General features: G+C 39.3%; 1 protein-coding gene across 6 annotated transcripts in view; it reads right to left on the minus strand.

Annotated features, from left to right (window-relative positions):
• GULP1 (GULP PTB domain containing engulfment adaptor 1) overlaps window positions 1-23,202 on the minus strand; it is a 159,050-nt gene extending 135,848 nt beyond the window's left edge. For 5 of the 6 annotated variants that reach the window (XM_065637671.1, XM_065637668.1, XM_065637666.1 and 2 more), the window contains exon 1: window positions 23,085-23,202. The gene's annotated coding sequence lies outside the window, so the exon portion shown is untranslated. Of the gene's footprint in view, window positions 1-22,852; window positions 22,961-23,084 lie in introns of those variants that run through there. The other variant, XM_065637669.1, reaches the window with a different exon arrangement.
• Window positions 23,203-24,320: the final 1,118 nt, after the last annotated feature.

Consider the following 24,320-nt stretch of genomic DNA (forward strand, 5'->3'; position numbering starts at 1 on the left):
TTACAAATCACTCACATACATTCTTTGGGCAATTTAAGCATGCCTAGTATAGGGGCTATGCAAATGTCTACTGCCTGAACTATGTGCTGAATAACCTCATCAAATGTATTAACAATGTATTTTCCCAAATACTGCAGATTAAAAAGCAGGTTTTAATACGCAGAGGCATTTCCTCTGAAGATATCAAATGTGGCGAATTAAAACAGGAAAGGGAATTTGCAGTGATGTGAAGAAGTGCATATTGAAAAAAATACATCAGCATCCAGAGACGTGTTCTCCACAGAACAGAACAGCTCAGCAGTCCTTGCCCTACAGGTTTACTACCCTTGGATAATGTCCACAAGCCATTTTTCAAACATGTCACAGGAATTTGTAGACTCTGCCACCTGAAGCTGACATCAAAAGAGAAGACCTCCATCTTTTTTTCTCCACTGTGAAAAAACAGTATATCTGGGATCCTGTCAGTGAAATTATGCAAAGAAATAATACTGACAACTAATTTTTGTTAATTATGCCTTGGTTTCAGCATGAATACCACAAGAAATACTTCATTTATTCTTTTAATTCACTTTAGACTTCCATTGTTACAATTACAAAAATGTAATGCAGACAATTCCAGAAGACTGTCTCTAACTGCCAAAGACTTTAAAACAAGCTCCATTTTGAACTGCCACTTATATAGGTCATTCCACAATCACTATGCTATTCAGAGCTAATCTGCAAATGAGAAAGAAGGTCTGAATTTGAGAGAAGCCATATGGCGAAAGTTAAATATTTTGGTGTCTAAATACCCATCATAGCTTAATTCAAACTTCTCACATTCTTCCCATTTTTGAGAAGTTAGATCCAGAGACCATTCATAACTGGAGAATTTTTCCACTAATTTTTAGGGACAATGATCAGTGAATGAATTTTCTTGACAACAGCATGACATTTCAAAGCTGCCTTACAGAGCTGCCTGTATTTTCAGAACAAAGAGACTGTATATTTCGTTTATACATGTACTCAGGCAATCAGAAAACATTCCAAATGATTTCAGAATGAATAGGACAAGTTTTATGTAAGCATTAGTATCATTTTATTATTTCCAGACTTATTTATGTTTAAAAATATCTAAAACTTCAATATGCTGCATATAAAAAATCAAGCATTTATATCCCAATTGACAATTACTTTATATTAAATTATTAAGGAACAACAGAAAAGCTGGTTTAGGACTGGATATGCTACCAACATACACGTAGCTAGTTTTTTACTGGGCCATAACTAATGATCACTGCCATACACTGTACTTTATGTCTCCATAACACTATTAGTAGAAAGCTGCAATATAAACATTTATAAAGCAGACAGAATACACCAGCTTAACCACTAATGCATGTAATTGCCAATACAGAGCCATATGCTGAAATTTCATCTCTCTTTACAGCTAACTTTTACAATCTAGGCAAATCAGACAGTTGTATAGCCCAGTCTTCCAAAATTGCTTACTGAACAGAAAGCTGGAATCAGCTGCCAGTTCAATTGTTTTTACAACATTCTAAATAAAACAAAGGAGGTCTATTTCACTGACTCATGAAAGAGCTCTAATGAATGCCAATTATAAGAGCAATTAGGGGATCAAATCTAACATCGAAGGTTTCTCTGTAAGATATTAGCTCAGTGTAGCTCAGTGACTGTTCTGTTGTGGGTTTTTGTGTTTTCTTTTTTTCTTTTTTTTAAATAAGCTAATTAGTTATGGATGTTGAACAATAAACAGATGATCCTGAAACGACAATTCCACAAAAATGTTTGTTGTTAAATCCCATTAATAATTTAATCCCTGCAAACTATTTTTTTAAATCACAAATGAGAGCAATAACCCTATCTTTCCAATAAGAATTCTGTCTGTGACTGTCAAATCCTTTAACTATATTAACAGTAACAACTTACGAATGAGAACATATGAAGTATTCCAAGCAAGACAGGCTTCTACACAGTTCTTACATGTCCAGTTTTTACCAATATTCCCTCTGGCAGAAGCTATGTTGTTGATCAAATATAAGATAAATCTGCAGGGACTGAACAATAGGAAGATGGAAGGAATTCCTCCATAAGATAGTGAAGTTGCCTCTTCATATAAGAGCAGAAAACACAGCACTCAGAAAAGAGGATGCTTCAGCTGACAATTCCCTTCCCAAGCAGGCAAGCCTGGCCATCAGCACAGCCCAGGACAAGAAAAGGAGTTGCAGCATTTCTGACAACTGGCTCAGAAGTCATCTATCACACCAGTCCAGTTTAAGGTCTCATCCTCTTAAAAATCTGAATGACCAGTTATGATTGTCTCCCACATTGTAGATGAAGTACTACCTGCAAGGTTTGAGCAAGGTAAATCATCACTCAGAAGTGGTAAAATAGCAGAATAAATGTTGTCTATGTGATCCTAATTGGGATTCCTTACATGCCGACATAATGATAGTATGTGACTGTGTAATGAAAGACTTTTTCTACAGGCTACTGCCTGTGGATGGATGCTGTTCACCGAATGGTCCTCTGTAAAGCCTGGTGCATTATTTACTGTAAAATCCTCAAAGCAGAGTATGAAGACAGAGTATACTCACAAGAGAAAGCTCTGTGGCAGCTCTCACCAGAACACTTTATGGCCCACAAACTTCAGTGTATTTCAAAACGCAATTTCAAAAATAGCGTTGTGCTCATTTTACATTTATTTACTGTGGCTACTCAACATTAACAAAGAATTGGAGGTCTCAATCTGAAATTATTATTATCTTCAAACCTTTAAAGCTGCCTACGCTAGTGAGAGGTAGCGTTAACTCTGCCACACTTGAACACTCCGTTCAACTAATTTGCTGTGGGTGCAGTAAACCCTGGCAGAAACTACAGGAACTATCTGCCAAGGAAACATGTATCTAAGGCCTCAGGTGTTATTTCCTAAAGATCTATAAAATGTACATTACTTTATGTTCAAAGCAAGCTGCCCTTGATTTCAGGTGTGAGAGTCAGCACTTCCTCAAATCAGAGCCAAGAGCTGAAGTTGAGTATTCCTAACATCAGCAAAAAGCTTACTACGGCACCTTGACCACTATTAAGTAGGAAAAATGGTAGAAAAACCACATTCTTTACAATCATATCTGATTGCTGAACTTCCATTTCAGGTTCTGGAGAAAGCAATAAGTTCTCAAGGACAAAGTTTTGTCTTACCATCATGTGCAATACTAACCCTTTCTGTCTAAACCCTTGCAGTATATTTTGTGCTTGTTCTCTACTTCGACTGCATAAATTCCTTGCCTCTTATGCCCCATGATTATCCCAATTCCGAGTCCCTTCTCACTTACAGAAAATCCATACAAAAGCTCCTTGGACATTTTTAATATCATCTCAGTTGATGGTCTCTGCCTTTTCATCCAAGAAGCCTAAATTTTGCCTTAACTACCAGTTCCTCACATCATATCTACCTCCTCTGAACAGACATTCTGTCTTCCCAGTGGACCCTGCTTTTCCGTTCCCCTCAAAATTTCGATCTGATCTAGTACTGGCTGCAAGTGTAAGTTCTCTTTTCCTCACAGCTCCAGGCTCTCTGCCTTAAGATCTTAATCCAAGTTATCATAGAGTCATTTAGGTTGGAAAAGACCTTTAAAATCATCAAGTCCAACCATTTAATCTTGTTCTGACTACAGGGCCAGTTTCTCTAGTTTGATATGGAAGAGAAAGACAAACAGGTGACCTCTAGCAGCCCCTTCCAAATTATGTTGTATGATTACTCCAGATGCAAACCTGAAGAAAATGTTGGTATATATAGATGAATTCTGCAAGTTTCCTAACATCAGAAGTAATAGAAAGCACATCCCCCATAAAGAAAAAGGATACTACATGTCACTAATTCATTACAAGGTTTCAGATAAGACATTTCTAAGATTTTACAACTAGGACCAAACCATTTTAAAGCAAAGTTTTAGAGAGTTCTAGTTTTTTTACTTTCCTGAACATTTTTTTCTTTAGTAATATAACTCAAGTAACAGACCATAGAAGTCTAGAGTTTAGTAAAAGGTCATGTTAAAATTAGCACCCTATACTTGAAAGTGTTTGGCAACCTTAGTAAGTAAAATTCTATGATCTGCATTGATGACGTGCACATGCTAGTAGAGAGAAATCGTAACTAAAATTAATATCTCATCTCAGTCTATTTTGCAGACCAGCTATGACTCACTGTATGATGCTTCCAGAATAACACGTATATATTCAATTACAAAACCCAGTCATACAGTTAAATGAAAAAGCAGTTTCTGAAAGCTGCAAACAAAGCAACATAGAATGAAAATTCATTTTTGAGAAGCCATAGCATGAGACAACTAATTGATGTGATCAAACATTACTGTTCCGTGAGCAATGGATCTGATTTAAGAGCTGGCCACTCTTGCTAAGGCACTTCAGTCACTACCTTCCCTCACTGTAGGTTATTACTTGACCCTTTAGGTACACAAATTCCAATGTTTTATGCTCATATTCTTAACATATTATTATATTATAGCCATATTCTTACTTAAAAAACACAAAAGTGCAGTGCAAGAATTTGATCAATTTCCCAAGGTCAACAGGAGACCAATGTGCACAATTTATAAGAGGGTGGTTTTTTTCCAATATTTAGTTTTAGTTTAAAAAAAAGTGAATATTGGTTGCTTTCTGTTACGAAGTAAATAATTTAAGTAAATATTTTCTCTTTAGCATTTTCACACATTTGAAAGATAGTATATTTGTGTTTTGTAGAAGTATCTGTTCTCAAAAATAGTACAGCTGTGTTTGTCTGCAAATCACAACCCAACTAACTGAGACACATCAATATTTATGGTTAGACCTCCCTCACACCTCAGCTCTCTCATCTCCCAAATCCACGTTTTTCTTCCATTTGGCACACACAGCAAGTTCAAACTATACAGTTCAATTTGACTATTTAATTCAAACAGTCCCTGGGACCATGTTTACTTACACATGTACAGAGACCTTAAAAAAAAAAAAAACCAAAAAAACAACACCACACACACCACAACAAACCACCAAAACACCAGCCCCAGAACAACAACAAAAAAACCCCACAAAAACCCCATCACACCCCATTGAGAAGCCACATCAAATCCTTAGGCTACTGCTTAGACAGGAAGAATCCAAAGCAAGCATTAGACAACACGGATAGAAGTTTTTACATGAACCCTCAGCTTTCCTCAGCCACACATACGAACTCTTTATCCTCATTAAAACTACAAACTACTAGCTAATAGGAAAGTGAACATAAAGGCCTCTGTCAACTGGATACTCGAAATAGCTTACTGAGTAAGTTACTTCAAATATCTTAGGACACAAATTCTAGAAAATCTAACAGAACTTTTAACAGTAATACCTGTCAATAAGTTACAAAAAGATTCTGACCATGTTCATGTACTAAGAACAAACGATGTAGAGGCAGCCAGACATTCCGAGAAAGACCAGAGAAGGGCAGTAATAAAAAGGCGCAAGATGGAAATCAGAGAGATTTGCAGCGGTTGCCTTTCAACATCCCATTTGGGGCTGATGCCACAAATCTCTGAATCCTAATGAACCCACGTGACCTCTGAAACCTCACGCTGCTTCTGACCACCTTATGTCAAACACTCTCCCACTCACAAATTGTCTTGGAGTGTCTTAAAGCATGGTAAGATGATGATGGAGGTGTACACACACACTATTGCTGGAATGGAGCTGTCTGCCATATGGTTTGCTTAAACTAGAAGCTGATGTGCTCAAATTTGTCTGCACTCATCAGCATATATGAACCATAAGCAAGTTCATAACCTCAGGCATGGGACTGTACAATTTTTCTTAATTTAGAAGACTCTTAATAGAATCACAAAAATTGTCATTATATGTATTCCTATTTTTTTTCCAACTTCTTTACTTTTATTAAGCCCCTGCTGTCCATGTTATACTGCTGTAAAGAATGTCAGGGTTCAGCAAACAGTACTGAAATTAGGCACATGAAACAAAGTACCACATGCACTATTAAAACTCTTGCAGCGATTTTAAGATATTAATTTCAGCAAAAATTTTCCGTATATTGTAAATATGTTCTCCAACAAACCTTAGGCCTATGAACAAACAATTCAAGAAGTAGTAGGAAAAAAATTTATACTGGCTTTGCTACTTTGCAAATCAAAATCTTCATAAGATCCACCCCACAGAGCCATCCACCTTTATGAAACTGCAAACCACTCAGATTTATCTTAACAAAAGCAAATCCTTAAATGAATCACAACCACTTAAGAATTATGTTAGCCTGTTCATTATTGTGGACTGTACACAACAATGTACTGGCTAGCTAGCATGGATAGATACTTCTGTTACACCTGGATTATATAGAAACAGACTGCAAATTCTGGCTTTATATAAAACAAGTCTCCTCCTTTTTGAGGAGTGATTTTTTTTTTTTTTTTACTGAAGCTTACAAATACAACAAGCCATTTTGGATCTGTACCAAAATTAACATGTCTAATATTCAGTGAGAGGGGTTCTCACTATTCTTTGACATCAGGCTCCTTTGGGCTGGTTCAAATCAAGTGATTAAATCAGACTACTTAACTAACAAATGATTTTTAAAAGTAGCCAAGTTCTAGGTGATCAAGTCAATATCAAGTAGAAACATGGAATTGTAAGAATAGACACTTTGCACACCTTTTAATTTAAAAGTATCTACATGTTAACTGAAATGGTTTTGACAGTAATACACAATTCAGTTAGTCATACTGATACAAGGTATCTAGAACTCTTCATTTAAGCTAGGTAAAGAGTGAGAGCTGAAACACCAACAGAGCACAACCGCATGCCACTGTGTTGGGAGGGTGGAGAGATGTTGTCCTAGATAAAGCAATACATGGTAGCCCCGTTTCATGGCAAGCTCCCTGGGGTGCTACATAGATTCAGATCCTATGCAGAGAAGGAGGCGAGACTGTCTTCTGAAAGCAAAGATAATCCTGGAATTTAAAAAAAGTCCTTGGTATATATTAATGGTAATCACTAAACTGTGTCACCTGCCCATATAGGATACAATATGCAGACAGACTTGAAAATATTTCCTGTTTCCAAGCAATAAATATAAACTCAAGCCTTGTCAACAGCTTCACCTATGGACTAAACAGATGCAAGTGAAGGAATTTTAAAAGAAAACCCTTTTATTCCTGTGCCACCCATTTCCCAGTTTACCACATCAAAACATCTAATTTGTTCACTACTGCAGTTTAGCTAGGGGTTGTTTTTAAATGCTTCTTGCACTACGAGGAGATCTTTCACCATGCTCTTTACATTTTCAATCCAGAGCTCTATACAATCCCATGTATTTTCCTTTCACAGGTTATCACCACACAAAATGTGTATTTTAGGACCGGAAAAGCAGCAGGATGCTGCACTGCCAGTTTTGACACTAGTAGTATGATGCTATTATTTCAAACTCCAGGACATCAAGATTAATCTATTGCACACACTCTACAAAAATACCTAGGATTATTGCTATGACAGAAGCCTACACCACATATTTGTTTTTCCTTGAACAGTTGTTTTCTTTTTGAACTTGAAAAATTGAAAAAACATACTTTAAGCATGTTGACCCTAAGAGTTACCATAAATCTCCAGAAAGGCTTGCTGAAACTTGAGATACTATCACACTTGAATCTTAAGAGTCCTACTCATTATCTAGATCAGCAGTGCGTTCCATCTAAAATTATACATAATGTTTTCTTGAGGACATTTGTATTTCTCATCACAGAAGACAAGAGAACAATAATAGGAAAAGCCTCCTTTGTAAAACATATTAAGTATTTAAAAAAAAAAAAATCACAGGACATTACATGACATCATTGCAATGCAGCAGATGAAGAGAAAACCATTTTAAACAGGATTCATCTTTTGATCCAGGGGAAGACACCAGATCTTATTTAACCCAAGAGGTTTTGGTACATTTTTATTTTTATCATGTCAAATCTGTATCAGATCTTAAGAAACAATTTAGAAATCTGGGCATGTGGACAGTCAGAGAGTGGCCACAGGAAAAGAGTATTTGTGAAATATGGTAGAGATTGAAACTGCATCCTCAGTTAAAAGTGCAGTCTCAGACTTGCAACAGTGATGCAGTGGCATTTCTGTCAAAAAAGCCATAAGAGAGACAAAAAAGTAATCCAGTGTTTTGACATCACATCTATTCCTTGTTTTCTCCAGAGGAATCAAAGCTGGGATCCAGTACAATGACCAGACATGGCCAATATTTTTTCACATTTCAAATTCTTGCTTTCATCAATTATGTTATCATTAACTTCTGTAAATGAACTGGAAGATGTGGAAAGACATTTGCATACAGTTTCAAAGCCAGAAGAAAAACACTGAAGTGATATTGAGCTGCAGAAATTAGGAAATAGGACTGTAAGAATAAGTGACAAAGTCCTGCATTTGCAAGGTTAACTAAAATATGGTGGAAAAATAGAGGTATGAAGGAGACTACGAAAAAAAATAGCAGCAGCTGAAACAGGCAACTGCAGCAAACACGTGAAAACAAGATTTAATATTTAAAAATTTTATCCAATTAAAAAGAATCACAGGAAGGAAAAAAAAAAATCATCCCTCCAAGCATAGACAAAAAACTAACAAGCAGCCAACAATAAGCGACAGCAGTAATATATAGAAAAGCTACCAAGGGAATAAGCACAGTTGATGAAGCAACCCTGGGAAGCTTCCCAGTAATAGATAGAAGATGCTAAAATTCTTTCATGTAATAACAACCTTCAAAGCCTCTAGACAGACATTACTGCATAGCTGCTTGCAAGTGGAGAACAGACAGCAGAGACAATGCACAAGATTTCCAACTCCGTTAGTTTTTTGTTTTAATTTATAGAGAGTGCTAAAGCATACAAAGCTATTTAAAAAAAACCCCACAAAAGTAAATACAAAAAAAAGAAGAGGCAAGTCTGAATCTTGTGCGCACAGAGAAAAGTGTCATTTAGGACACTGCTCAACCAATAACATTGAAATGACATCTGAAAAGTAACAGGCGCAACTGGGATCATATGCCTTTCCTTAAGAAAAAAAAAATATATATATATACACAGAACACAAACAAACATACTATCCAGTTTTAAAGTCATCCAGGCTTCTGAAAGAATTTGCAAAAAAATTAACTGCAAATTCTAGGAGTACTCTGTTTCCCCAAAAATAAGACCTACCCTGAAAATAAGCTGTAGCATGATTTTTCAGGATTTTTAAGGATGCTTGAAATATAAGCCCTATTCCATAAATAAGCCCTAGGTACGGTTCATTAAAAAGTTGATTTAAATAGTGTCCAGGCAGCTATATATGTAAAAAAGTATAAGTTTTGGAGCAAAAATTAATATATGACCCTGTCTTATTTTCGAGAAAACAGGGAATATGGAATGCATAGAAGGTCTTCAAGCCAGCAGAAGACATTTACAGCAAAGTGAGACTTCCAACAGGAAAAAAGGCAAGCTATTTGATTTACACCCCACCCCAAAAATCTGGAACACTGAAGAGACTTTGGCAAAAAAAAGGTAATTCATATATATTGTACATATATTGGATATGTCATGCTAACTCTGCTAAAGTACAATTAACTATGAGTGAATGATTGTGTCTACTGAAAAAGCAGACTGAAGAGGGCTAAAATGAAAGTTTCAAGAAAATGGAATGTGATAAAACACGATAAAAATAGAAAAGAAATAATAAATAACAGAGATGAATGACTGAACTGCCTGAGCATGATAAAGAGCAACATTCAATTTCACAATGGTGTGCACCTGTAAGGCCACTCCAAAATAAAGTGCTAGAAGGGTTTCATCCCTTATGGCAGGGCTTAATGGATAAACTTTTAAGAGCAAGAAAAAAACATTTTTGTCAGGGGCTTTATTAGAGGTAACTGTCACTAAAAATCAGCAGACTTGAGGTGATGTGCAAGAAGGCATTGTTTCTGCCACATCATTCTCCAGTCAGCTACATGTCTTCTGTAGGGACACTAATGTCAATCTCTCTTTTCTAACCATTCATCAGATTTTGAGAAATGTGTAAAAATTTTATTGGAGCAGGCCAGCAAGTTCCAAAATCTTTGCCAGGGAGAGAGGCAAAAGGAAAAACGGGATTACTCTGCTGTAACCTAATTCCGTCACAGACTAGTTTGAAAATAATCAGTTTAAATGGTCTGCCTTCATTTTTAAGACCAACCAGTCCATTAAGCACGAGAATCCTTCTCTATTCAAGCAGCAGCAACACCATCGACTGTAAAAAGATCCTCCAAAAGGCAATGGAGTACTGGCATGTTCTGTTCTACATTATGATAAAAATTATAATTGTGGAGATTCAAAGCCAAAACTGTATCTTTAGTTATTAGATATTTTAATTGAGAGGGGGAGCCACCACACAGTTGCTGGACAAGCCAGAGCCATCATATTGTTTGCTCTGGCCTGACAAGGTATCAGCCTATGGATCTAGTCTATATGGTCTACACAATGATATTCACTCTCAATTGATCTACTAAACAGTGGTAATAAGAATATTAGCTCCTGTTCTACAGAGATTTAACAGCATGAAACAGCACTCTTCAGTAGAAACCATCTCTTATAAACACATGAAATATGGGACCAAAATTCTGCAAATTAACTTCAGACATTTCCGAGTAGTTCTTATGAAGGACAGGCAAAAGCACACAGAGAATGAAATTAACCCTACAGCTATAATTGGGAGTGCCACAGAAATATGGTGGGTTGTTGGGTTTGTTTTTTTTTTTTTTTGCCATGAAATTCAATCTACATAACGGGCAGTCAGCCTGATGGTAAACATGATGCAATGTACAACACCATAGAGGTTAAATTAAGATATCCTTGGTTATGTGCCGTGGAAAGAGCACTGAATCCACAGTACTTATTTTCTTTATGTGATAAAAGAATATTACGTTAATAACAGAAATACGGAAAGAAAACCATCAGCCTCACTTATTTAAGTGGTTACTAGGGCAAATCAAGGAAGTCTGCAGTTGAAAAAGAACAAGAAACCTAAATATAAAGAAAACAACTTTAAAAGAATCTCAATTTCTGTTTCTTTTCTATTATTACTTAATGGATAAAATAAGTGTCCTGTTGTATTCAGAAATGAATGCATTCTCCATTTTTAAAGAAAGGTAAGAACCAAGTAAAAAAGCTTCTGTGTTTTTCTGATAGAGCTCAGCAGGAAAACTAATCCCCCTAATACACATTCTAGGAACCCAAATTTATGACAAAGCTAAATAATTGGATATTGTAACAACAAGCGTTATGTTTTTCCACAATACAGCACTGTTTATCCTCACTTGTTAAAGTGGTTGTGCCTTGAAGAGTACAAAACTAAATCAGCAGGCCAGATAGAGACTGTTTGTACAGATGAATCTGTTCTGGTCAGGTTAGTGATGAACTGCACTGAAAGCAGTGAAAAATCTTGCGTACGTTGAACCAATGCTTATCTTCCATCTACTTGGAAAAGCAACTATATTTTATCTTACATTGTTGCTCCACAACCAGACTGAACAAGTTTTAATGGACCTATTCCTCCCACTTCCCAGCTGTTGGCCCTACTTGATCCAGGTCCCAATGCTGTATCGTAAATATCTGAGCCAGTACCCAAAGAAAGGCACATCAGGCAGGAAAAGGATGGCAAAGGACAGAGAAATGCCCCAACCACCATTTCAGCAGCATCGTTGCTGTCTCAAAATGACTTACAGAAGTAGGGTGTGAACATTCAAACCAAGAATACCCTGAGAAATTGAAACAGACACAAGCAGAATTAATATATCCATAACAAAACACACCCAGTAACCATATAATTGCGGTTCTTCACAAAGTGGTTTTTCACATATCAGCTGTTGTACCAGCCAATACTTTGCCACATGTACCTACAGGTTTTCCCAGTATCTGCATGCCAGGACAGGCTCAAATGAATAATGGACACATTTCCAGATAAGTGACAAGGCAGGGCAGAGAGCTCTCTCTCTACCATTCACCCCTCCACAATTTAAGAGGCTGAGAGTGCAGTTAATAAGTCATCTTCTCCAGACATATGTTTTTGAGCTGCAACATCTCTTTAAAGGTCTTATCTTGTAAAATGTTCCTAGGTACATAGTGAAATGCAAGTTTCAGAAATCTCCCAAGATATATCCAAATTCCAAAGGAGTTCGCTAGCTGAGAAGAAATACACTTCATTCTACCTTACACAAACACTGCTTGGGATTTATATTTGCATCGCGTCTTCTAAAAATCAGCTGAACATAATACACAATTGAATACTGCTGTCTGGGGTGGAAAAAAAAAGTATTTAGACCATAAACAAACTGGATCAAATTACCCAGAAATACATATGCCTTGCAGCAAGCACAAGAAACACCACAGTAAATAACATACGCAAATATTCTTCAAGAGCATCTGACAAAACTCACCATAATGAATTAAAAATATTCAAAGCAATTATTTCCAGCCAACCACTTAATTCTTTCAGAACTGAGATCTTTACCATTTTATTATGTTCTTTTACTGTCAAGGCATATTTCTTCAGTAGTTTGACAATTTTTTTTCCCCTTCCATTTGGCTAAGCAACTAAGAACTTTATTCAGCAAAAGTAACTTCCACATGACCTAGCAAATGGACTTGATTTGGATTAAATAGCAACAGATTATTTCAGTGTTTAAGCAGTCACGGGTATGCCAGTAACATAACACATCTCAAACACATTCCACTGATCTTATTAAGTATGCTTTTATTTCTCTTTCACTAAACACGTATTTTATGGTCCATTTCTTCATACCTTCTAATCATTGCTCAGTTACAATGTCAAAAAACCCCTTGAAATCCCAAATTGAAAAGCATGTAGAGTTACAACATAGATAATTCTCTGAGTAAGAGCTACAAAAGGGACTGCTATGGAATCATTAGGGTTTATGACTATATGCATATTTACTGTTTTGCACATCTTACACAGCAGATTTGTTACAGCTGAAAGCTTTCCTTTCCAGCTCTTTTAAAGAAGCACATCTAGGCATATCCCGCAAAGTTGTCTGAGGAAGGTGTAACAGAACTGTCATCCATGATTTTTTTGAGGGTGCAAAGGCAAGAGAAGGAAAGGGACAAGGAGAAAGGAAGGTAAAGGTGTGCATGCAAGGCAGGGAAACTATACCTCTAGTTTAGAGCTGAAAGGATTTAAATTACACTTAAATCAAAAATATCTTCTATTCCTCAGCTTTTGCTTGCTCAGCTTTTATTTTTCTGACTCACTACTCAAAAAGTTCCTAGATCCTAATCAAGCCTAACGATGCTACAGAGGAAACACAACTCTAGAATGGGAAGGGGGAGAAATCATTCTATAGGAATTCTTCATAGGTCATAAAATTACAAAAATCTCAATATATACTCAAATAATGGTAAGAAAAATGCTACATAATAAAGTGCAATATTTTTAAGCCATCAAAATATGACCTGTTTCTGTATTTTGTCAAGAGCTTAGATGTCAAGATTTTCGATGTCGACTGTTCTGATATTGAACTTCTGTTTGAGGTACCCTGGATCCCTCCAGGAGAAGGATCTGGAAAGAAGTTAGGGTTCAGGCAACAAATATCACAGATAAGGATATTCTTAAAATATCAGAGAATCAGTGACCACCAAAGATATCTGAATACAGAGGGTTTATAAGAGAGAATCTTCTCCAAAATCTCTGTTATCAGAGCGCCTCCAGAGGAAGAAGCTTTCTACTCCATTTTATTAAATGATCACTTTGGCCAGCAAAAGGAGCTACACATGTCCCACCTCATCAAAAGTCTTATCTACTTGCACTTCAAAATTAATCACTTTCCCCTCACAATACCATCTTTCATCCATATTAGCGCTCTGTTACTTTCTTCATCTGGCTTTGAATAAAATAGGTAAGCAAATGATGTTGCATCTATTTTTTTTCCAGTTTTAGTGCCTGGATTTCTTTCTTTAGAGATCTAAAAGTAAAGACTACATTGTTGCTTTATCTATGAAATTCAGGAATTTAACAGAAAACAAAACATTCAAATGTATTCTAGTGCAACAAAATAACATTTTCTCTTTGGATATCTTTTATCTATTAGGTTCCACCTTGGGAAAAACAGAAACTTAAACCTTTAAGTAAGGCTCTGCAAATTGTTCACTAAAGCATGTCAAGCTTTTCTGAATCTGAAGCTGATTTTAGAATTTATGGCACAAATGATTCTAAAAATTATTTGAAGACAAATAAGATTGAAGGCCATCAGTTATATCGGGAACAAGCTGAAGTTATGTATATTAGTACGTATGTGTTATGCTTGACATCAAATACAAAATGCTCATATAGAACGGTCTATATAATATACATTGCCTTATTTCTTATCTATTTTAAATGCATAGCTACATGAAGCATGGCACCATGGCATCATATTTTTGCTAAATAGTCACCCCCTCCTTCCTCTTGCCCTCAGAAAACCCGACAACAATAGAGAAACTCCAAAGAGTGTGACAATTGCACACTGGCTCCTGAGGATAACGACCAGCCATTCCCTGCTGCATTTGTGCACGGCTGCAAAATAAACATGCGTAATGCAGAACACTGTGCATTAAAGGAGTTAATCAAAAGTATAGCACACTACCCTTGCCTACTGTGATACAGATATCCTCCTTCCTTGCAGCAGCAATCACTTGAGCAGTGAAATCATTTTTGCTTTGCCAATCAATACAAAAGCAAAGCAAATACCAGCAGTTCTCTGAGGGGGGGGAAAAAAAAAAAAAAAAAAAAAAAAAAATCAACGCTACTGTCAACTGCACTTTAGTTTCCTGACAGATTACTATGATACCTATGTAGACTGTGCTTGCTCTGTGAATTTTCCATGCTGGCAGATCTGCCATTTCTCTGTAGCCATCATCTGTCTCATGCCATCCCAGTCAAAACCAGTAAAAAAAACCCCAAAAAACCAAAAAAACAACACTGGCAACAGCCAATGTAACTGTACTAACAGCTGTGGGCATTACTAATGCAGCACATTATTCACTACTACATGGCTGAAATGCCAGCTACTGACTTCAAGAGTTACTCTTCATATTGGAGAAAACTATTAATACAAAAATCAGTCTAGCAGTTTAATAGCTGTATTCAATATTGTCAGATATCAGACATGGCGACTGAAACTGTGACCTCTGGGAGAAGTATTTAATTTTGAAAGAGAAATCATAAATAGCTCATATGCTCTTCGAGTTTACATTTGCTGTTAGTGACTGACTACTTGTCACAAACATATATGATCACAAGTCAATATGGCCAGATCGAAACGCAGTTTGCAGTTTGCCATCTGTCAGTGCAGAAGCAACAGTCTTTGAGAGAACTGAAGCTGGGAACTGTAAAGATCTCCTGTGCCCTCACCCAGACTACCTGGTTTCTTAAGAAATACAATTTCAAACCTGTGGGGACTAAGCCAGAAATAGAGCTCTCATCACTGCATGAGATGGGAGGGGGTGTTGTAGAATCATTTCTACAAGTTCAAATGCTTCTACACGACTTCTTTCGGTCTCCAAAAAACTCGAATATGCTTAAAAAAAAAAAATAGACTCAACTTTGGAGACCTGCACTAAATTATAAGGATAGCAAGCAATGTAATGCTATCCCAATGTTTTTAAGTGATTGTGGAAGAAAATGTTACTTTATTTACATGGTGCTTGCCCAGCCCCATTCATATGTTACCTTTCAGTTTACCAGTACAGGGCACCACACAGAAACATGCATGAAGGCAAAACCAACCTGTTTTTGAGGAAAAAAAACAACTACCAACTTTGATTACAAGACGACATACAAAGCACTGCATTGGTAGTTACACATGAGCTGCTTCATCCAGTTAGGTGAAATCTGGAAATTCTCTCTTTCAAGAACATTAGCATTATACACACTAATGTTGCAGTTTAGCAGTGTTGACATACTGCATTTCACACCACAAAACACAGCAGAAGCAAACAATTAAGTACAATTACTGTATGGCACAGAAAGATAAGAGAATTAGTAAAAGCTCCAGCTGCAAAATTTGTTGGAAAAGTATTTCTTCCATCCTAAGCCTATTTGCACAACAGGATAAATTGAATATTAATACAACATATAACTTACAAAATTAGGATTGCAATTTTTAGGCTGCTTGAATTAGGGAAAAGATTGTACTAATCTCAGATGTTAAAGACCTTTGTGTTTACAAATCCACAGTATGCTCTGCTCTACAGCTCACACATGTGAGACAGATTAAGGGGCACAATGGTGGGGGTTCAGCTCTCAAAAATACTTTCTGCTCCCTGGCTACAACAGTCCCCTGCTACTAGTTTCTGTTCCAAGTAAAGATTCAGCACCATATTATACCATTTACACTTCACTTCTCACTGTTACTTATTACATGGTTTAACAAGTTTTTTTGCACCTTATTTTAACTGCAGTTAGTCTAAAATAGGTATGACTTGTGCATGCCATACCCTGCAATATGAAATGATTGTTTAGCTGTAATCCCAACTGTCCACTGCTTTGGAACTGATGGTTCTGTCCTATCCATGCTGTCACTCTATCGATTGGGAAGCAGAAGAGAAAGATACACTATCAGACAGTATTGCCAGTTCTAGCATTGCATCTGCTTCGACTTCAGCACATGAATAAGCAGATCCATCAGCAGAGGACTCTGTTACCTCTGTATAGAAACATGGATGAAAATGAAACCTCTTGACTAGTATTTTTTGTATTTAAGACGGAAGTGTGTATCAGCAGATGCTCAGACAGTGGTGCCAGCATTCATCATTTTAGGGCAAGTCTCACATGTTTTTCTTGAAGACCAAAGTCCTGAAATTTTGAGCTTGTGTTAAAAAACAAATCTGTTTTCAATATAAAATAACTTTCAGATCTACGCAGTTAAAAAAAAAAAGCTTTAAAGAAGGAAAACAATACTAAATGTTCAAAGAAGACAAGGCCTATTATTTTTAATCTCATTATTTTATTATTTTTTTGCTAGCAAACCTGACTCATGGTCTTTGAATGCATACAGCTGCCAACACAGCATGTAGGAAGAAGGCGATAGAGACAGCACATATCTGCACAGCAAGACATTTACAAAGATGGTCCGGACAAACGTTAAGAAAATAGGTTTGAGGACACAGCAAACTTTTTTAAACAACCCCTCATGTAATTGGCATGCAAAGATGATTGCTGTTCCAAGCAACATTTTGAGATGTGATTGCAGGAGAGAGAATTTTTTTATTTGGAACACGGTCCCTTATCTAGGCTCACTACCTCAGTTCTGTTATACTTCCCAGAAGATTTCACAACAGATTAAGAAAAAAATGCTGTTGTTTCAAGAGGTATTTTCTTTAAAATACATAGACATATAAAAAATAAAAGCTCTCAATCTGACAGAAGAAAATTTATTGACCAATATTAGGAGTACCTCTATGCATAAAAACCCCCAATAGTTACACAGGGCAGGAGACATAAATTGTCAGCACTAGCAAAGCAGCTACTTGGCAAAGCCCAGCCCGCAGCTGTGAAGATGCCAGCTTCTCCAGGGGTCCCCCTGCCACAAGGAGAGGGGCAAGGCTGAGGTGGGAATGGGCAACCACCTCCCTCCCAGCACCTTTCACCACCGCAGCAGCTGCATCACAGCCTTTCCTCAAACTCTGATTTTGCACAGGCTGCTGGGAACTCTGAGCAAACTTTTAAGGGCTACCTGGATTCAGAGTGTCCTAGATCACTAGGAAAGTTTAAGCATAATGTTTAACTTCTTAATGGTCCATCCTGCCTACAAGGAACTGAAGATCTAAGATCTGCATTTTAAAAGGACAAAAATGAAAATGGAATAGACTATTAAATGTCACAGCAGGTAGCAGTCAGGATTCTGTTTTGCACATCATGTTACTACTGCACGCTCCCTTTGTCCAAAATTGCCCCCATTAAAACTGGGGGGATGGAGAGAGCAGAGAAAGAATGAAAAAAAAAAATCCCATTAAAGATCTTGAATAGTTTCAGAGACTCCAGCAGTCCTCAAAAAACTCTCTCATTTTATCTAAAAATAATAAGCAGGAATGTGAATGCAGTGTTAAATTTTCATATTATTTAAGGGATTATGAGAAGATGGAAGCACCATGGAGATGGGGTTCCTCTATCCCTATCTAGTCCCAAGGCTGAAGTATCCCCATGCCTGGCTCTTCTAAAGAAATGCAGCCTGCCAGAAACAGCCAGCAGACACTTCTGAATGCCAAAAGATCTGCCTTAAGAGTCACACGTTTTTCAAAATAAAAGCTTTATTTACTTCCACTGGTCAGAATCTCTCTACAGCACAGCACTAACCAGAATGTCTAAATAACTTCCACAGATTACAATTCTACCTTCTGGTGACCAAAAAAAAAAAAAAATCATGCTTTCAACCAGTGCATTATTAAGATAATTGTTTACCAAGTTACACTTGTGCACAGTCATGCAAGGCAATGATGTTGATCAGGTATCGTTGACAGAATAAACTGAAAACCATTTGGCTGCACAGAAGTTTATGAATCTTTGCAAGTGGAATAGAAAAATGGAGAAACCCCAGCTCAATTCTCAGAATAAAACCTGAATATGCAAGCTCAGAGTTAGACATAAAATAAAGGCAGTACTAACAAAGCGAGTAGAATACACAGTATATGCTAATAGGCTGAGTACGTCAGACTCAGGACTTAAATTAACAGAATTTCTCAATGCCTGGCCTTCAAAATCAAAAATAATTTTGCAGAAGTTAAAGAAATACAGTACCTTAATCTAAGGAGCTTCCTGGTACTTCTTTGTCACATCATCAAGTAGCCTGTGGGAAACCACGGGCATTACGAAGCCTGAGTTGTGCTCCTTGCTTCAGCAAAAGCTTACCACTTATATGGCTGTGGAAAACTCGGGTCTTGGCTCTTCTACAGAAATGTTTGTTTCATTCTCTCTTTTTGGGGGGTATAATTACATATTAGGCAAAAAAAGTCATTTCAACCTGAGGAAATTATAACATTTTAATGCAGAGCACCCGCTTAGCTTGGTGATTAGAACATCTGCTTAAGCTGGCAGAGGGGAGGAAGAACAAGAGTGTAAATTCTTTCCTGGGAATTCATGATGAGTTTCCAGCTGGATAAATTCTCTACTGAAATCCTGGATAAAATCTATGTGGTAACAGCGCTTCCTTCTCTTGATGTCCAGTTTATCATAACAAACATGTTTTGAAACTATACAGCAAGATGAGGCATTTCAGACGACATTTCTGCTTATCAGATCGGGTGGAGCTGCAGACTAGGTAGAAAGCATTTTTAAGATTCAAGATCTACTAATGATCATTTGCAGAGTTCTTTCAGCATCCCTGGGCAAATGAAATGGCACATACCAGATCTAGACTTGCATATTTAAGACTGAAAATGTGGGCAATAACTCACTGTAATGCCACTACTGCATTCCTTTTAGGTCACAGGTTTCCGTCCTGAGGGTAGACCACAAAAATGACAATTAAGAATAAATGTAATACCTCCTTTCTCCTGCCCCTACCTACCACAGGCCACGAGTGTAAACCCAGAGTAAGGCTACATATTAAATGGCAATAGTGGCTATTCTACAACAGCAAATCCACAAAACAGTTTGATGTAACATTTAAATCATGAGGCATCTTCAGCAAAACACAGTTAGTGAGACTAACTGCATGAAAAACACGTGGGTTCTAATCTCAGGAACTGAGGAGATACTAGGAAGGCACTGACTTCCATTGGGAACAGGGATATCCACAAATATTTCTAGATGACAAGTTATATATTGAGGGTAAGAGAAGCAAGGAGGACGTTGTTACGTAGCTATGCAAGAGGCACTAAGTGTTCTAACAGTGAAAGTCTTGTTTGTTCTTTTCTGGGATACAACCTGAGTCTCTAAAGGCACTTATCCCTTCAAAAATCAGATTAGAGTAAGGCAAAAAAGGGGATGGAGAAAATGTTTGTTTGTGCCCAATTACTGTATTCTTATGTAACAACTCTCTGAAGTCATTAATTCAGGATTTTTTGTCTCAAGAGCTGAATTACTTGAAGCAGAGCTTCAATCTCTGCCACGCATTTCACCGTCAACAATAACTGAAAATTCTGGGGGAGCAGTAATTTTTGTAACGTGAACCTGGTGGACTTTTCAGCTCTCAGTGCTCTACTCCCTCTTTTAAAAAACAATAGAATGACAGTCCTGATGCAAGTAACAGAAATGTCAGCAATTCATGGGTAAGGTAGCTCATTTTTTGTTCTCTTTCAAGCTACATTAGTCCCCTAGTTCAAGGTGAAGTTGGCCTTCAATTATTTCATGTAGTAGTACTAACGACTTTCTTATAACACATTCAAGTAATACGCTATTGAGGGATTATCTCAAGAGAAAAATTCTATAATCATAACGCGAATGCCAGTTTATAGTATTTGACCTCTCAAGTTCTTCATATAAGTCTTTTATGACTTTTAGAGCATCCAGTAGTATTTACAAATGTTGTATGAACACATCCACACAGACACACTGCTAGTGAACTATGAGATGCAACCTTGTCTACAAGCAAAAGACTAAAAATTATTTAAATGAGGTTGTAAACGAAATTCTGAAACACCACATCAGGTGAATATTTCGCACAGCAGTAGGTGCACAATCTTGGAACTCTCAAAAGATTACAAAGTTGTTGCCAAAGACTAAGGAGGTAGTACCAACCACTAGTTCATGTCATATCCACTCTCATTATCTGCTCTTATTAACTACATCTTCCTCCTTTTTGGTCCTTGAGAATCAGTTTTGTATGCTCCCATTGTGATTTAAAATGCTTTACACAGAATCATAGTACCAGTAGATCACTGTTGCAATCTAGCATTTTCTTTTTTCCTGGCATCAAAGTCATTTCAATTTCTGTACTCATCACTGACAGGACACGCCCAACACCAGCCAGATCATGTTTAAGACTGTCATCCTTATTTTTAAGGCAACCTGATTTGTACTTGTTCTGCTTATTTCCAGTCTCTTTTCACTGATATGCCTGCCACTGTAGCTCTGTTAAAAGCACAAACCAAACTGCTCCCTTGCATCCTTTGACACTGTGCTGTAATTCCTAGGCTCTTAATCCATACATCACTCACTCTATCCAACCTCTTCCTAGAAATATATGCCTTTAAGGAAGCCTAGAATTCATATGCATCCATACACTTAAAAATAAAATGCATACCAAAACACGTAAGGCTGATAATCATGAAACTATTGCCCTTTTCCCCCCCCATTTCATTGTTCCTTTCCCTGAGTGCACATGGATAGTCTCCAAATATCAGAGGTTGTCCCTGACATACTACTACAAAACAAATCAAGCAAGCAAAACTATAATTATGAGGCAAACTTTTCTGTTCATTTTGAAATTGCCATAAAAATGGAAGCTTGATCTTCAAAAATATTTTTTTTCTCCCCTCAGGTAAATAATTTTGTTTTATTTTGATTATCATCGTAACTGGCAGAGGTTTGGCACTCTGAAGTATTGCTTATGACTACAACAACTGAAAGGTACAATTAAAGTTATAAGTTAGTCTAGCACACAGCAAAAGAAAATCACAGAAAAAAAGTATTTCTAAGAGGACAGGTTGATAGTTATTCACATAAAATGCAAAAGTGGATGTTTGTTTGTATTTACACTCAGTAGACCAAATATACGGTTAAAACATTTTACATGTTTCTACACACACTCAAAGCGCCTTCATAATCACCTTCACATACAGCTTAGTTACATCCACATAAAGATGACTTTTTAAAAACTTGCAACTGCAATGCAACTGTAGGTACTGAAAATTTAAAAAGCGAGAGCTGCATGGTAGTTAAATTAGAAATGTAATAACTATCTTAAGTTCAAAAAGAACCCCAGAAATTTAGTTCTTTGGAAGGGGGGCAAATTCCTTTGTATGAAGAATACAATTAACCTTTATGGGCCTTTGACTGACCCTCGGTGCCTTGCAATAAACGACAAGAATGGCGAAATTAAATGAGCAAGACGCGTTTCCATATTCCTCCAGAGAACTCTCCTACAACTTTCAGACTCCCTTAAATTGAAAATTTCCCCCCTCAATCTCCCTCACCCGACCTCAAGCCAGCGGCTGCATTCCTCGCTCAGATTTCAGTTTTCTACTGACACGATGATGCGAACGACCACTCCCGTACTCCACCCTCCCTGCTCCCCGGCGCTCCGCGGAGTTAAAATTAACTTGGTGGTGGTTTGGGTTTGTCTGCCAGCGGCAGATCCTCCCTTGAACACCATTGTGCGTTCAGCAGCCCCAGCGGTGGGCTGGGCTGCCGCGGCGCAGCCCTCAGAGGAAAAACAAAACCTCGTCTCCAATAAAGGCTTTACTGTACTTCCTGAGAACAACAAAATAAAAAAAAAATTAAAAGAAAAAGGAAAGGCGCTTGATCATTTTCAGCTAGTCGACATTCAAAGAACTCTAAACCACAGCATATCGCATGTCTAAAATTCCTAAGTCTTTGCGGTTTTGAAGTTCGAGGAGAAAACCGCTGCCAGCTGCGCCCACGGCAAGTTTCGCACCGCGCCGTTAGTCTGTGGAGCACCGGCGCTCAGGGACGCCCCGCAGGTGAGACCTGCAGAACCGACACGACGCGACAGGCGGGCGCGTCCGCCCCACCGCCAGCCCCGCTCCGCTCCGCTCGCCCCGGGAACAAGCCCCGTTACTCATACCGACCCCCCTGCAGGCGGCCCGGCCCCGTTCCCTCCGCCCGCCCCACCCCACGGTGCCGGCTCACCCACCGCCCGCGAAGTTTACAGCCAAGGGCAGCGGCTGTGCGGCTCAGCCCGGGCAGCGCTGCCGCCGCCGCGATCAACAGGCGCCCAGACCTCCCTCCCCGCCGCACCGCGCCGGCTTCACCCGACCCCGGCTGCCCTCGTCCGCGGGAGGGGCGGGGAGGACCCCGCCGCCCACGCAAGCTGCCCCGGGGGCCGGGGCCCCGCGCCGCCCTTCAGCGAGGGGAGCGCCGCGTACCTGCAGAGGTGACGGAGGCCGCCCCGCCGCGCCGGCACACGGCGCCCGCTCCGGCCCGCTCTCGCCTCGGCCGCGGAGAAAGTTTCCTGACGTCAGCGCGGGCGGGCGGGGGACCCCGCCTGCCTGCCGGGCTCGCTGCCCGCCGGGCCGGGCCGCCGCTGCTCCCGGGCTCCCCCTGCCTCCCGCCGCCCGACACCGAGCGGTTTCGGGAGCGGTTGTGGAGGCGGCATCGCCGGCGCCTCGCGGCGGCGGATGGGGCGCGCGCCGCGGCGCTCTGCAGGGGGCGCTCTCGCGGCCACGCGCGAGGGGCGGCCGGTGAGGCCCCGCGGGCTCTGGCGCGAGGCGGGCGCGGCTGTGAGGTCACAGGGTGCCCTCGGTGACGCCATCGCTGCCTGTAGCGTCACGCCCGCTAGAGGCTGCCCCGACCTGGCTGCTGGATGCGGGCCCCGGGGCGGCCGGGGCTGCTTCCCAGTGATGCCCGGGGCCTCCGAGGGACGGGACGGGACCTGGGATACGTCCCTGCCCCGGGGCCCGCCCAGGGAGGGCGGGGGCTGGTTCAGTCGTCTGCCCCCGTGGGGAGGGGCTGGGGAATAAGGGGTGACTGGGGCAGCAGGCGAGCCCCTCGGCCAAAGGCCCAGGGCAGGTGGCTCCTCGCACGGTCAGTGGGAGCCACGGGCCCCTCAGGGCGGTGCAGAGCCCAAGAGTGTGCACACCGCACCCGGCACCACAGCTCGGGGGAACTGAGCTCGGCCTCGAGGAAAGTCTGGTGAAGTGAAAAAGTGGGAGGAAAAAAATCATGAGGAGTCGGCGGTAGTTGAGAAAGTGGGGAATGCAAGTTAGTTCTGCATTCCTCAAGGAAACAACACTTTAAAAAAAAAGTTACTTCCACATATTTGGGGTAAACCTACAATGTGGACTCTACAATTAAAAACTATGATAGGAGTTTTTTGGTAGGGTACAGAAAGGTGACATCATTCTGACTCTGAAGATACTGTGTGGCATACAGTCCAAATTAAAATGTCTTTTAGAAAACAGAACAGATTTAGATATTTTTATGACAGTCACAGGAAATGCAAGTTAGGGAAAACCTTATTCCCTGTAGAAAGGCAAGGAATTCATGTATGCCATATTTATTTTATTCCTGGTGGCCTTCTGCCATGATACTGCCAGTGAGGGGACATGTGTCTTTGGAAAGGCAGGAGACTCACCTGCCGTTCCTGCACCTGATGTTTTTCA

The sequence above is a fragment of the Caloenas nicobarica genome, chromosome 6 (assembly GCF_036013445.1).
Source record: "Caloenas nicobarica isolate bCalNic1 chromosome 6, bCalNic1.hap1, whole genome shotgun sequence".
Lineage (NCBI taxonomy): Eukaryota > Metazoa > Chordata > Aves > Columbiformes > Columbidae > Caloenas > Caloenas nicobarica.